The following is a 14,220-nucleotide window of genomic DNA, read 5'->3' as shown; positions in this document are numbered from 1 at the left end:
TCCCAGGAGTTTGGCAAAGGAAGAAGAGATACAGGGCAATATCTTGAGGAAATGATTCAATCAAGTGAATGTGCTTCGGTTTTTGTGTTTTATTATAGGGTTTTTTTTTTTTTTTTTTTTTTAAAGAATGAGCAAATGTATAGGCATTGGGGAAAAAAAGCTAAAAATGAGGGCTCAGACTAAATGAATTTCTGTTCATGGCAGATAATTTCTGTTTCTAAAAAAGCTACATAAATAAAATTCTACTTTGTAGAGAATAGGGCAGCTAGGTGGTACAATAGAGACCAGGCCTGGAGTCAGGAAGATTCTTCTTCCTAAGTTTAAGTCTGGCTTCAGACTTGTGTGACTTTGAGCAAATCACTTCATTCTGTTTGCCTCAGTTTCCTCATCTATAAAATGAGCTAGAGAAAGAAATGGAAAAGTTGGATAAAATAGAAAAAAAATGACTTAACAACATGCATAGAATAGTGAATCAGTAACTGAGAAGACATGGGTATTACTCTTAACAATTAAAATGTATAAGTGAGTTTTGAAAAAAAAAAAAAAATTCTACAACCCAATAAAGGGAAAAATATTAAGTTGGTGATTTCACTGGATATAGGGAACTTCCAGATAAGGAAGTTCTCTTTGACAATGTAGGCAACTTTAAGAGTCTTAGAAAACTGTTTTTAGAGAACTTATGGAGATGCTAAGTGACTTGACCAGTGTCATTTTTTGGCAGAAATAGACCTTGAACCCAGGTCTTCCTGGCTCAGAGGTTCACTCTCTATCCATTAAACCACAATTAACCTCCTCTATGTCTATGGAGTAGAAAGTACATTTAGCATATATGACCTTTCACATCTCTCACAAATTGTCCAGGTATCCTTACTTGGGGAAATCATTAAGAGAAAAACTTGTCATGTTATCTATATCCAAACTTTTCATGCTTCCTTCTCCCAGGAATTGCCAGAATATTGTTATCGCTAATGCTGTCTTCTCTTTTCTTTAGCCCTGAGAATAAGATAGCAATGAAACAGACCCTGGTTGTCTACAGAGAAATATAATTTTAAAAAAAATTAGAGCCGAAAGGAAGATTCAGGTTATTTAGTACAAGAATCTTCTTATATCTGTGGCAAGTTGTTGCCCAGTCTCCATCTGATGACCCATTCCATTTTTGGACAACAATAATTGTTAAGTTTTTTTTCCCCTTATATCAAGCTTGACAATGGGATTAAGCTTCATGAATCACATAGGCCATCTTCCATGGCTAGGAATCCTCCTTTAGAATCCTCCTCTCCCTTTAATACCCAACTTGGTTGCCTCCTCTGTGAAATCTGATAAAAGTATTCTCTCCTTCCTCAGATCTTCTGAGGACACTTAATCTGGATATCTTATTATACATAGGAAATTTAAATAAGAGACTACCTTGCATTATATTTATCCAATTAAATTTAAATTGCCTAAGGATTTTTAAAATTACACTTAGAAGTGCAATTAGATATTTAATGTATCTATTATAGATATATTTATCTATAGATATTTAGATACACAATAGATATTTAATAAATGCTTCTTTTTATTATTTTGGTTAAACTCAACAATAATAAAAACAAATTATAGACTCTAGGATTAGGCATTCTATCAGTTTCATTGAATATATAAAAATATAGAGGAGAGGGGAACATTTATATAGCACTTATAATATATGAGACACTGTGCAATGGTCTTTTTTTACAAATATCTCACATCACAACAACCCTGAGGTAAGTGCTATTATGTAACCCCATTTTGTAGCTGAGAAAATGGAAGCAAACTTATGGTTAAGTGACTTGCTTAGAGTCTCACAGCTAGTGTGTGAGACTGATTAGAAGGTAGGTCTTCCTGACAATTCACTACAACATGAACTGCTATATTTAATTTTATAGGAAAGCAGTCTCATATAGTATAAAAACATTTGATTTGGAGTCAAAAATAGTTAAGCTTTAACCCCAGCTCTGACACTTACTACCTACCTTATATGACTGACTCCCAGTCATAGCCGCTCTATGTGTCAGTTTCCTTTTATCAATAAAATGGGGATGAAACATCTCTATATCACAAGGTTAAAAAAAGAATTTTCTAAATTGTAAAGTATTATATAAATGTGTACTATTGTTTTTCACCACATTTTATATATGTTGTGAGGAGGCATAACTAAGCTGGTACAGCTATTCTAGGTTCTACTTAGTCACTAGAATATATCCTTAGTTTTGTTCAAGATGGAAGTAGTTTCTTAAATTCTTTTGATTAGTTAACGAGATTTGAGCAGTTCCAGTTATGTAATTTGAAAGAGAAATAGAATTCTACATAACGTATTTTTATTGTCTTTCTCATGATATTTGTTGGAAGAGTTGCCAATATAACAAGCCTTTAAAAATCTGATCAAAATCAAAGTGTTAATAGTCATGCTGGTGCCTGGGACCAGTAAGATGGGGGATTAGTGAGGCTATTAAGAATAGGAATATTGGAGCATAAGTCCCTGAGGGAGATGAACAAATCTTAGAACTTGGTCTCTCGCAAGCAGGAGACCTAGGAGACTCCTTTTATCTTACCAGAAGGTTGTGGAACAGCAACTTCTATACATAAAAGAAAGAAGACTAGTCTGGAGGATACCAGGGTAGAAAGTTAGCATCTGGCAGCTTCATATTTTAATTATTCTTGCTAAAATCAGTTATTTCTACCTTTCAAAAAAAAAAAAAAAACAATTTCTCTCAGTATATTCTAAATTTGAATGTTCTAAGACAAAGCACCACTCATCCCAGTCTAGTAACAGCTCTAGAAAAAAACAATTTCACATAACTGTCCTTGATCAATGTGAAGATTCAGGAAGTAGTGTTTATTCCCAATAGTCTATAAAATCTTGTTATCTGTTTTAATTTAACCTTAAGAGGGACTGAATTGAATAGTTAGGATAAAAATACTGTAACATTTTCAAATTGTTATTAATTCTTGGGCTATGATTTGCTAGTAAATTGAATATATCTGTATAAATCTCCAGTTCTTTTATCAATAACTCAACAAGCATTTGTTAAGCACCTATGCTGTGTCAGGCAAGGTACTGAGGATAAGTCTAAAAAAAAACTTTCTCTAAAAGGGCACCTGAAAACAGATTAGTCATGTTAAACATTGTCGGTTTTTGTGGCCTGTAATTTGAGATTATGTCTCATAGCAACCTCTAGTGGTTTGACAGAGAAATCAAATGGGGTAGAGAGACTAAACAGTTTTGCAAGATCACTCCCACTGATACAGGACTGATATGGATAAACCAAAATATAAACAGTTGATGCTTCTGCCATACCATATCCTAGTTTTCCATCTTTTGCGAGCAACCTCCATTTATAGACCCTACTCCCATTTCCCCCAGTAGTGTAACTCCCACTACTGCATCCTTAGTTGCCCCATCACTCTTCAGTATTATATATACTTATTCTATGCTTTTTCCCCATCATTTGCAGGCCAGGACTGATAATGTCTTCCCCAATTCCTGATCCTTTTCAAGAGTGGGACTCTTGACCCTGTATTTCTATTCATTTGCAGTTAAAATTAAATAGATCAACAGATCCTATAATTATTGGACACATTTAATAAGTAATTCCTGGATTTATTCCATTATGTCTGCTGTCTTCTACTTTTTTCTGGTCATCAATTAGCAAAAATATAATCATGGATGGAAAATTCTCCAGGTCTTAATATTTTGCCTTTAGTGGACATGCTCTGGCAGTTTGCTCTTTTCACTCAGGCTGATCTTGAGATAGTCCCTTACAGAACTATTAATTTAAATGGGGAAAGGACAATGATATATCGCCTTTTGTGAAATCCATCAACTTCTCAAAGTGTTTTTAAATGCAGAAGATTATAAGAACACCAATTATTTTTAAATATAATTATATATATGTACATATATACATATTGTATATATATATATAAAATTTAAAAGTAAGTGCATGTTTAGAACCTAAGGTTTTATAAGAATTCCTTTCTGTCCCTTCTAAGAGCTCCATTTCTATGTTTCTACGGGGATTTTTGAGGCTAATGAAAGTCCTTTATATATAGAACATAGTCTGTAAATCATCTTGCCTAAATGAGTCTCAATACATTCCTGAAATGCTTATATTTTTGCTGAAGTTAAAAAAATAAGAAGCTGTTGCTTTCATAATCTCCATTTTTAAAGAAAATGTTCAGGCTAACTGTCTTTAGTCCTTTACTCCTCTCTACAATATCCTTCCCCAAATTTTTTTCATCATCATAGGTTAGCGGTCTTCTCAGCCTAGAAAGTTACTTGGCCCTGTGGCCCCTTCTTCTGATTGACCAGTTCTTCTCTAGAACCTCTATTCTAAGTAAAGTGCCTGCCCAATCCTGCTATGTTCACTCCTTCATTCTTCTCTGACCCAGGGCAAAATTCAGTGAGGTTAAAACTAGAGCTCAACATTTGTCCCTCTTCCCTGCTTCCCTAGCTAAAGAATAAAAGAATTAGCTAGATCTCTCCCCTCCAATGGGTATGGGTGCGCGCGCACGTACACACACATACACACACACACACACACACACACACACACACCCCTACCTGCCTCTCTATCTCTTCAGACTTCTTTTTTTACCCTGGGAATATCTCCCATTTTTTAGCTTAGCTTGCCTTCCCCTATTAGAATGTAACCTACTCAAGATAATTGTGTAAATATGTATGCACATAGTGGATTTGACATTTTACCATGTTTAACATATATCTGATTAATTATTATCTAGGGGAGGGAGTGGAGAGAAGGAGGGTAAAAATTAGAACACAAGCTTTTGCAAGGGCTAATGTTGAAAAAATTATCCATGCATATCTTTTGAAAATTAAAAAGCTTTAGTAAAAATAATTTTTAAAAATGTAAGCTACTTTAGCTTACAGTCCCCCTCATCTTAAAACTCCCAATTCTCATAAAAGAGCAAACATTGTACATACTTATAATGATGGTATTATAGTTCATATAACTGAAACAGTTTGAAACCTCTCATACTACTACTTTAGAGTTTTTAATTGGGGATTTATTGAAATGACACATATGCAAAAATAGGGTTCATTTAGATTTCTTTTAGTCTTTGTTTTTGTCTGAACAGTGATTTCATTAGTGAGTAGGAATTCCAGGTATGGAAACCCCTTTCATCAATGAAGATTAGAAATTTGTTGATTTCAGAATGGCCTGGAGAGATTTACATGAACTGATGCTAAATGAAAGGAGTAGAACCAAGAGGACATTGTATATAGCAACAGCAAGATTGTATGTATGATGATCAATTCTGATGGATGTGACTCTTTTCAACAGTGAGGTGATTCAGGTTAATTCCAATAGACTGGTGATGGAAAAAACATCTGCATCCAGAGAGGACTGTGGGGACCGAGTGTGGATTGCTTTTGCCCGCTTTTTCCCCCCTCTTTTTTATCTGATTTTTCTTGTGCAGCATGATAATTGTGGAAATATATATAGAAGAATTATACATGTTTAACATATACTGGATATATATGTGTTATATATATCCATATATATGGATATGGATAACATATGCTGTCTAGAGGAGGGAGTGGGGAGGAAGGAGGGAAAAAATTTGGAACACAGGGTTTTGCAAGGGTAAATGTTGAAAACTATCTTTGTGCATATTTTTGAAAATAAATGGCTATTATTATTATTATTATTGCTGAGGTTGGGGTTAAGTGACTTGCCCAGGGTCACACAGTCAGGAAGTGTTAAGTGTCTGAGGTCACATTTGAACTCAAGTCTTCCTGACTTCAGGGCTGGTGCTCTACTCACTGTACCACTCCCTATAAATGACTATTATTTAAAAAAAAAGAAAGAAAGAAAGAAAGAAAGAAAGAAAGAAAGAAAGAAAGAAAGAAAGAAAGAAAGAAAGAAAGCAAGAAAGCAAGAAAGCAAGAAAGCAAGAAAGCAAGAAAGCAAGAAAGCAAGAAAGCAAGAAAGCAAGAAAGCAAGAAAGCAAGAAAGCAAGAAAGCAAGAAAGAAAGAAAGAAAGAAAGAAAGAAAGAAAGAAAGAAAGAAAGAAACTTATCTGTTACAAAGACTTAGACTTGCTTGGAAGCACTAGAAGTCATTTAACTTACCACACTATTACTATATGTCAAAGGTGGAACTTGAGCCTGGATCTTATCTTTGAAAACAACTTTGTCCACTATGACACACTTTCCCTTTAGATTTAGAAAAATGAAATATAATTGCAGTTTTAGGCTTTCCTTATCCTTAAATACATTCAACATTTCAATAATTCATAGGAGACTCCATAAAGGTCTTCAAGCCTTAAATTTAGTTGGATGTGTGATTTCATCAAAAAAAACAAAAACAAACCCCCTCAAAAAACAAAGAATCCATCTGTTACTTTGCATTGAGATTTTTGTTTAAAGTACCTGATGTGATTTGACTGAGCAATTTTGATTTCCATCAATTTGCCCAAGCCTCTTTAGGAGAGAGCCTTGAGACTTGGGAGTACTCATGTTCCCTCACTCTCTCCAGAGAAGAGATTCAGTATTAAGTATCTTCTTGTATTTATATTTGAATGGGGAGCCATGGCAGGAAGTGTGTACTTCTGCTTTTTCAGGCTCTGGAGGGAGCTCATGCCTCGCAGAAAATGAAGCAGGAGGGTAATTTGCATTCTCTTTTAGCAAAGACTTTACAACTATTTCCTTGGAAAAGACAGTTTTTTCACCTCTAGGGTTTTTAGAAACTTGTAACTTCAGGTTTCTAATCCTTCTCTCCCGTACTTTTCCCGGATGCCCAGATCTGCTTAACTGGAACCTCAGCAGAATTGCTTGCATATTTTCTTTTTGATTAAAAAGGCGGCATTCAAATTAAAATAAGTTTTTTGACTTTGGTGTCTCTCACAGGATTATAAGAAATGTGATCATCCACCCACACAGTGGCTATATTACAGTACTCAGGTTCTCCCCTTGGACCTGAAAGAGGAGGGAAAAAAATCTGGTTGCCAGTGATATGCTAAGTGGAATTACTAGGAAGGGTCATTAAACAGTGAATTTTACTGGAAGGAAAGAGAAACAGATATGAAGCCGCAGAACTCAGGTTCAGGCTCCACTTACTGAGTGACTCTCTGTTTCTCAGTTTCTTCACATTTAAAAGAGAAGCACTGGATGGGATGACCCTTCATGGTCCTTCCAGCTTCAAACTGATGGTCCCGTGAACCCTGGACAGATTATGTAACTTCTCTGGCCCTTAATTTCTTCATTTATAAAACAAAGCAGTTAGTCTAGAGTCTCAAGGGTCCTCAAACTACAGCCTGCAGGCCAGATGCTGCAGCTGAGGACGTTTATCCCCCTCACCCAGGACTATGAAGTTTCTTTATTTAAAGGCCCACAAAACAAAGTTTTTGTTTTTACTATAGTCCGGCCCTCCAACAGTCTGAGGGACAGTAAACTGGCCTCCAATTTAAAAAGTTTGAGGACCCCTGGTAGACAACCTTCAAGGCCCAGCTATGGCCTGCATATCAGTTTCCAGTGATGTCACTTTGTGAGATCACAGTCACCCGGACCTCAGAACTCACCAAAATCCAACTTTTGTTTACACCACGTTAGACTCATGGTCAATCTCCCGTTTACATTGCTCAGCAAGAGATAAGGAACTTATTCACAAGGGTACTCAAGAGGCTGTCTAAGCAAATATTTGTATTTCTGTCTTCCTACCTAAGAAAATGTTTGATCTAAGCAGATAGCTTGCTTAGCTTTCAAATGTCACCCCTACTCTTGGACAGGTCCTTCTTAGCACTGGGGCTAATTAGCACAGAGGGCTCACTGAAGGCTTTGGATTAGTTTCAGCTTGAGTCTGCCATATTTAAAATGAAAGATCCTAGGCTTTTTACTTCATTCCTCTGTCTGGTCTCCCTCCACAGCATAGAGATGACCCTATCACTTATCGCTTTAGTCAGTCTCCAGGGGTTCCCTATTATTTTTTGGGTCAAACAAAAGCCCCTCTCCTTTGCATTGAAAGCCCTTCTCCATATGGCCCCAACCTCTTTTTAGCCTCATCATACCATATTATTTTACAATATATGTCCAGTCACATTGCCTTCCTACTGTAATTCATACAGACTCTCCATTTCCTAGCTCACTTCTGCCTGAGACTTCCTGGCTTCCTTGAAGACACAGCTCCAGTCCCACTTACTACATGAATGAATGATCCCCTGTCTGATATGGCCTCACCCCATAATTATCTTGCATTTGTTTTATCTACATACACACATACATATTGTTTCCCCATCAGAAATCAGCTTTTAAAGTCCAAGACTATTTCATTCTATTGACACAATTGTTATTGTTACCAAAACTTAGCACACAGCAGATAATTAATGTTTGCTGACTGATGGAGTCTAGACTTTTTTTTTTTACCAACTCTAAAAGCTTGTTCTTTAGATTTATCCCTTCCTCCTCTGTGATAACCCCACTAGGAAAGAGGAACAATATTCTGATAGGATATAATTACAATATTCTGATAGGACAGGGCACAGGGACTAACTAGTTTAGCACTGGCTAAAGGTTTCAAGGTACCTAAGACCATGCTAGGTCTAAAGGTAAGGTTCAGTAAATAGTCATCTTTCATTTTCTCTTGGAAATGATGGATATTATCTCTAGGATAGATGGAGTAGAAAGGGCTAAATTCACAGCTCTGTTTCTTGACTATATTATGATAATGGAGAGTGAAAAGAAGCATCGTGGTGCTTGTTGTGGTTCAGTCGTGTTTGAATCCATTTGGGTTTTCTTGGCAGAGAGGTTGTTTGCTATTTCCTTCTCCAGTTCATTTTCCAGAGGAGGAACTGAGGTTAAATGACTTGCCCAGGATCACACTACTGCTATCTGAGGCTGGATGATGAGTAGGTATATTGAAAATAAGTGGTTTCCTTGGTAATCCTATGTATTCCAGTGCTCAGGGACTCCTTGATCCCTCACCCATTCTGGCACTCTGTGATCCCCAGAAATATATATGAAGGAAAGGGGTAGTAGGTGCTATCATGGGCTAGCTCTCTGATTTCTTCTCTCCTCCACTTCTTGTTTTCCTTGTCGAGGATTGGGGGAAGCAATACAGAGCTTTTGGAAAGAGAATCGGTTTGTATGTGTCTCAGTACAGAACATTCAACATTGTCCCAGAAGCAGCCCAAATCCTACATTTCCCCAAAATGATCAGGGATGAGTCCTCTGCCCCAGGCCCTTTTTTCTCCTTGTTCTAATACTTTTAAAAACAAATGAGATTATTTATATAAAGTTTGTTTAAAATGTGAGAAAATTTACTAAAGAACTAGCAGAGAGGCAAATTATTCCACTTAAAATAGAGAAAATCTTCCCATCTTATGGTCCAATGGAGTCAGAAGACCTGGATTGAATCTTGCCTCTATGACTTTGACTTCATGTGATACCTCAGACAAATTATGATGTAACTTCTCTTATTCTCCTTAATTTCAAATTATAACTTAACTTTATATTTTTCAACTGAAAAATTAAGGTTGCCTAGAGCATAAGTTCTTAGCCTTTTGTACGTGTGTATGTTATGGGCTTCTTCAAGCAATCTGGCAGAGCCTCTGGAATGGATTTCAAAATATATATTTTAAATGCATAAAATAAGATGCTTAGGATTATAAAAGGAATCACCTATTTTCAACACAGCTATCCAATTTTTTAAACAAGTTTATGGAGTTCAGATTAAGAATCCTTGGGCAAGATGATCTATAAAGGTTCTCTTCCAGCTTTAAAGCTATAAGCCTATGAACTCCCTGCTATGTGGCAATATTTCATGGTTCTCAAAACTGAGCTCCTAGGAAGTGATTCAGTGGAGGTCAGCTCAGATTGCTTCTCCCTAACTTCACAATGGGTATGAATAAGGAAACCTTAGGATCGGCCAGAGATCATGTCCACTTTAGATAAATAAAGCTCCTAATAATGAGTCACAGACTTAAAATAAAAACCAGTCCTGCTACTAGAGTAGAGAAAATGAAATGTAGTAGTTTGAGACACACACACACCCGTTAGAATCCTTACAAAGTGATAAGTCAGTTGCCTAATTTAGCATGGTACTTAGCAAATTCTCTAGCTCACTAATGTATTCAAGTACTCATTGGAGTTCACACTTTTGGGAGATTCACAAGTCAGTATTCAGTATGAGAGTCACAAGTCAGAAACCCACAATCACACTCTCTCAGAGGCAGAGTCAACCCTTGGGTTCACACCTCCCATAATCCCACTCTCAGAGAAGGAGTCAACTTTTGAGAGAGCATAAAAACAGCTGAGCTCAGTCAGCAGGATCAGTTGAAAAGATTCAGAGTGGAGGAGAATCAGTTCAGAAGAAGCCACAAGTCAGAGCTGAGCTAGAGCAGAAGCAAAGGACAAGCTGCAAGAGCTCTTGGAATCAAGGAAGAAGAAAATAAACGTTTGGATTTTATCAGCTGGTTTGCGTTTGGAGTGATTATTGATTTGAACTGAAACTAAGGCTGCCTCCAGAAAACCTCCCCAAGAAACCTGCCCACAGAGACAACCATCATATATTATACAAAAGGACACCACACACACACACACACACACACACACACACACACACACACACACATATCATATAGCAACAATTATGCAAAAGTAATCATAAAAAATTAAATATTAGCTAGGTTGCAAAGAGAGAGAGCGCCAGGCTTGAAGTCAAGAAGATCTGACTTCAAATGCGGCCTTAGACACTTACTAGCTGGGTGTAAGTATCTAAGGCTGCATTTGCATTCAAATCTTCTTGACTGGGTGATCCTGGGAAGGTCACTTAACCCTGTCTGCCTCAGTATCCTCATCTGTAAAAAGTGAGCTGGAAAAGGAAATAGCAAACTACTCCAGTATCTTTGTCAAGAAAACCTCAAATAGGGTCACAAAGAGTCAGAAGCTCTGAAACTATTGAAAAATACCAACAAAGGTAGCAGTATGAGGTATACACACATGCATATACATATAAGTGCACAAACTAACTCTGGTCTTTCGATAACTGTGGCCATTGACTCTGAATAAATGAAGTAGAGGGAACTCGTTGAAAAAGGGACCCTAAATTTGGGTGCCAGAAAGCACCTCAAAGGCCATCTATTATGGCTCCTTCACTTTACAGAAAAGGAAACTGAGTCTAGGACAGGCTAAATGACTTTTAAATGACAAGAGATGAGATTCTCAACTCTGACTACAAATCCAAAGTTGTTTTCACTGTGGGTGAACAGGAAAGAAGGGGGAAATACTGGGTATGAGAATTTACTTCACTTCGAATTAGTTTGGAAATTCTTTATACATATTCAAAAATTGTGTTTATAGCATCATATTTCAGGCTGAAGTTAGCTACAGAGTGGCATTTTCTGGGATAGAAAACCAATAGCATGCCTACCACAAGTCATATGAAACTATTTTTTAAATGCTTCTTGGGGATTGGAACTGGCAAATTTTATTGTAGAAGGCCTGGGGCATATTGCAGGTTTGCTGGGGAAGGTAGGGATGACATGTTAACAGTAAATGTCAAACTAGATTCAAATATAAGATATGGGATCAGTTGCAATCAAAACACTGAAATATGAAACAATCTTGCAGGAAGGACGGGAATGAGCATTTATTAAGTACCTACTATAGCAGGTACTATATCAAATGCTTTACAAATGTTATCTTATTCAAGATACATCCAAATGTATCTGGAAACTTTTGCTAGAAATTATTTAAAATTAACTTCATTTAGCTCTCTCATAGAATCGTTCCCATGTCCCTCTAAAAGTAACAACCAACTCAGTCTGAAATCTCTAATCTTGATCCATGAACAGTAGTTAGGACTTGACTTTAAACCCATTTTAATTGAAGGAACAATCACAACAATTTTATCAACTGGATTAACTGGATTTCAAATATTTTGGTATAGATGAAGGATTTCTTTGTTAAAATAGAAATGGGTGGGAGAGGAAGTCTTAACAATACAGTCTGTCACTAAACTAAAATAAATAGGATTAGTATTTATTGTGGGAGCGGAAAAAAAAATCATTTGTGTTGGAAGACGGGCATTTTTTAAAAACAGAAACAGCCCAACTGACAATCTGAACTAAGCTATCAGTGAATAAAAGGTATATATGTGGCATAGTGGAAAATGAACTTTGTTAAGTCAGAAGGATCTGATTCACATTTGACCTCAGACACTTATTAACTATGTGCCCCTAGACAAATCATTTGCCCTACCAGCCTCAGTTTCCTAATCTATAGGAGTTAGCACTCTACTATTCCGGGTTTTTATAAGAATAAAATGAGATATTTCTAATGTGCTTTGCAAACTTTAAAGTATTATGTGTTTATCATAATTAGCCTCATACTTATTAGCTAGTTGACCATGACCAAAAGTCACGTAATGACCAAGGTTCAGTTTTTTAATCTCTAAAATGAAGGATTTGGATAGATGGCTTTTAAAGTGCTTTCTTGTTCTACAACTATGATCTATGATTTATGTAATACTTGGATTTTTTTTCAAAGTTCTTTCAAATCTTCCAAGATCCTTTTGAGCCCCAAAGTTATGAAGCAGTGATATTCTCCAACTTACTGTCTTATTTTATAAATGCAAGTGAGGTAGCAGAAAAAGTTAAATATTTAATTCACTGAGGAAGTCATAACTATTTCATCTTTTAAAAAATTCAAAACAAAGGCTTGAGATTATATACCTTGGATTTGGTTACTTTTTAGGAGAAAGATGCAAAGAAAATCTGTTTGTAAAGCATCCATTCACAGTACAATAATGGGGGAGGGGAGAACCCTAAAATTCTAAATGTACGAGAAGCAAATGCATGATTTTTTTGCAGAAAATAGAAAGGTAGGTGAAGTCATTTTTGGCTCAGCCCACTAAGGAAAAAAAAAAACCCTAGACACGGCTCCCTCCAAAAACAGTCATTCAATCCTTTTAATAAGCAATCAACAGCCAGTAAATTACTCAGGGAGTGTAATTCACAACCGCAATGTACATAAATATGAGTCAAGCGAGCAGCTGGGCAGCTCTGTACTGGGTTTTGAGTGTGCAGAATACTGGTCTGAAAAGACAAGAGTAAAACCACGGTAACAAACAAGCTCTGGTGTCAGAAGCCACAGCTGGGAAAGCAACCCAAAACTTGGCATCCAGATCCTGTGGTTGGTTGGCTTCTACTGTAATGGTGGTGAGCTGGAAAGGTGAAAAAGGCTCACTTTTTCAAGGCAGGGCTGGCCAGGCCTGTGGGTGACTGATGGTCTGCATACCTGGGCCTTCCGCGGAATCCTGCTCTTCTGTCCTTGGGGAGTATTTGGGGAAAAGGTGATGGACACTCACTAAGTTAAATGTGCAGAATGCATAGTCTGGGAGAGTGGCTAAAGTGCACAGGATCCTGCCAATTCTCAGTCTGAAAGAGCTGGTTGTCTTCTTTCTGAATGTTTATTTTTAAAGCATGTGCTTATGATCTTTCTCATTGTGACTTATGAACAATGTAGGGCAGCCACTATGCTGGTTTTAAACCTGTTCTCTCTAAATAATCTCTGTGTTGACAAGGGGAAAAAAATCTGCCCTTTCCCCAAGGGTTTCCCCGAAGCAAGTTCTGGTAAGAATCCAGATTCCAAAAAAGGCTGCTGGGAGATATAAAATGTAGATAAAGAAGAATGTTAAGGTACTCATGTGACAGGTTCTCCTACATCAATATGTTTTGATAGCAGATATACAAATCTGACCATTTCTTTTACTTATTAGGGAACTGTTATTCTGATTTCCTCTTAACTGATAACAGGGAGAACAAACTGGATAATGACATCTAATGTTAAAAGTAATCAAATTTTTTATTTTTCTGATTTTTAAAAATGAGAAAATTATGGAAAATCACAGGATCATAGTTTTGGAATTTGGAAGGAACTCAGATGTCATTTAGTCCAAACCCCTTCATTTTACATATAAAACCACCTGTAAAATAAGGGGATTAGATACTTAGAAAGGTTAAATAGGCAATATGGTAACACAGCTAGTAAGAGTCTGAGGCGGGATGTGACTTTGCATCAGATCATTAGTATTATATATTCTATACTTTGAAATTCTGTAATACTATAAATTAGACTTATAGGGCAAGGTCAACATCATCCTTTGAAAGGAGGGCAAGGAGTGCTCATAGAGCTTACATGGACACAGTCCTCTGCTGTCATGAAATATTTTCATAGGC

At 36.7% G+C, this 14,220-nt stretch overlaps 1 protein-coding gene across 2 annotated transcripts in view; it reads right to left on the bottom strand.

Moving 5' to 3' along the window:
• The window catches only part of GALNT7 (polypeptide N-acetylgalactosaminyltransferase 7), a 194,121-nt gene that overhangs the window by 76,267 nt on the left and 103,634 nt on the right, over positions 1-14,220 (bottom strand). The gene's annotated exons all lie outside the window — the stretch shown is intronic.

Source organism: Antechinus flavipes, chromosome 6, assembly GCF_016432865.1.
Source record: "Antechinus flavipes isolate AdamAnt ecotype Samford, QLD, Australia chromosome 6, AdamAnt_v2, whole genome shotgun sequence".
NCBI classification, from domain to species: Eukaryota; Metazoa; Chordata; class Mammalia; order Dasyuromorphia; family Dasyuridae; genus Antechinus; species Antechinus flavipes.
Note: the sequence above shows the minus strand (reverse complement) of the source record. Positions and strands in the feature narration are given on the sequence as shown.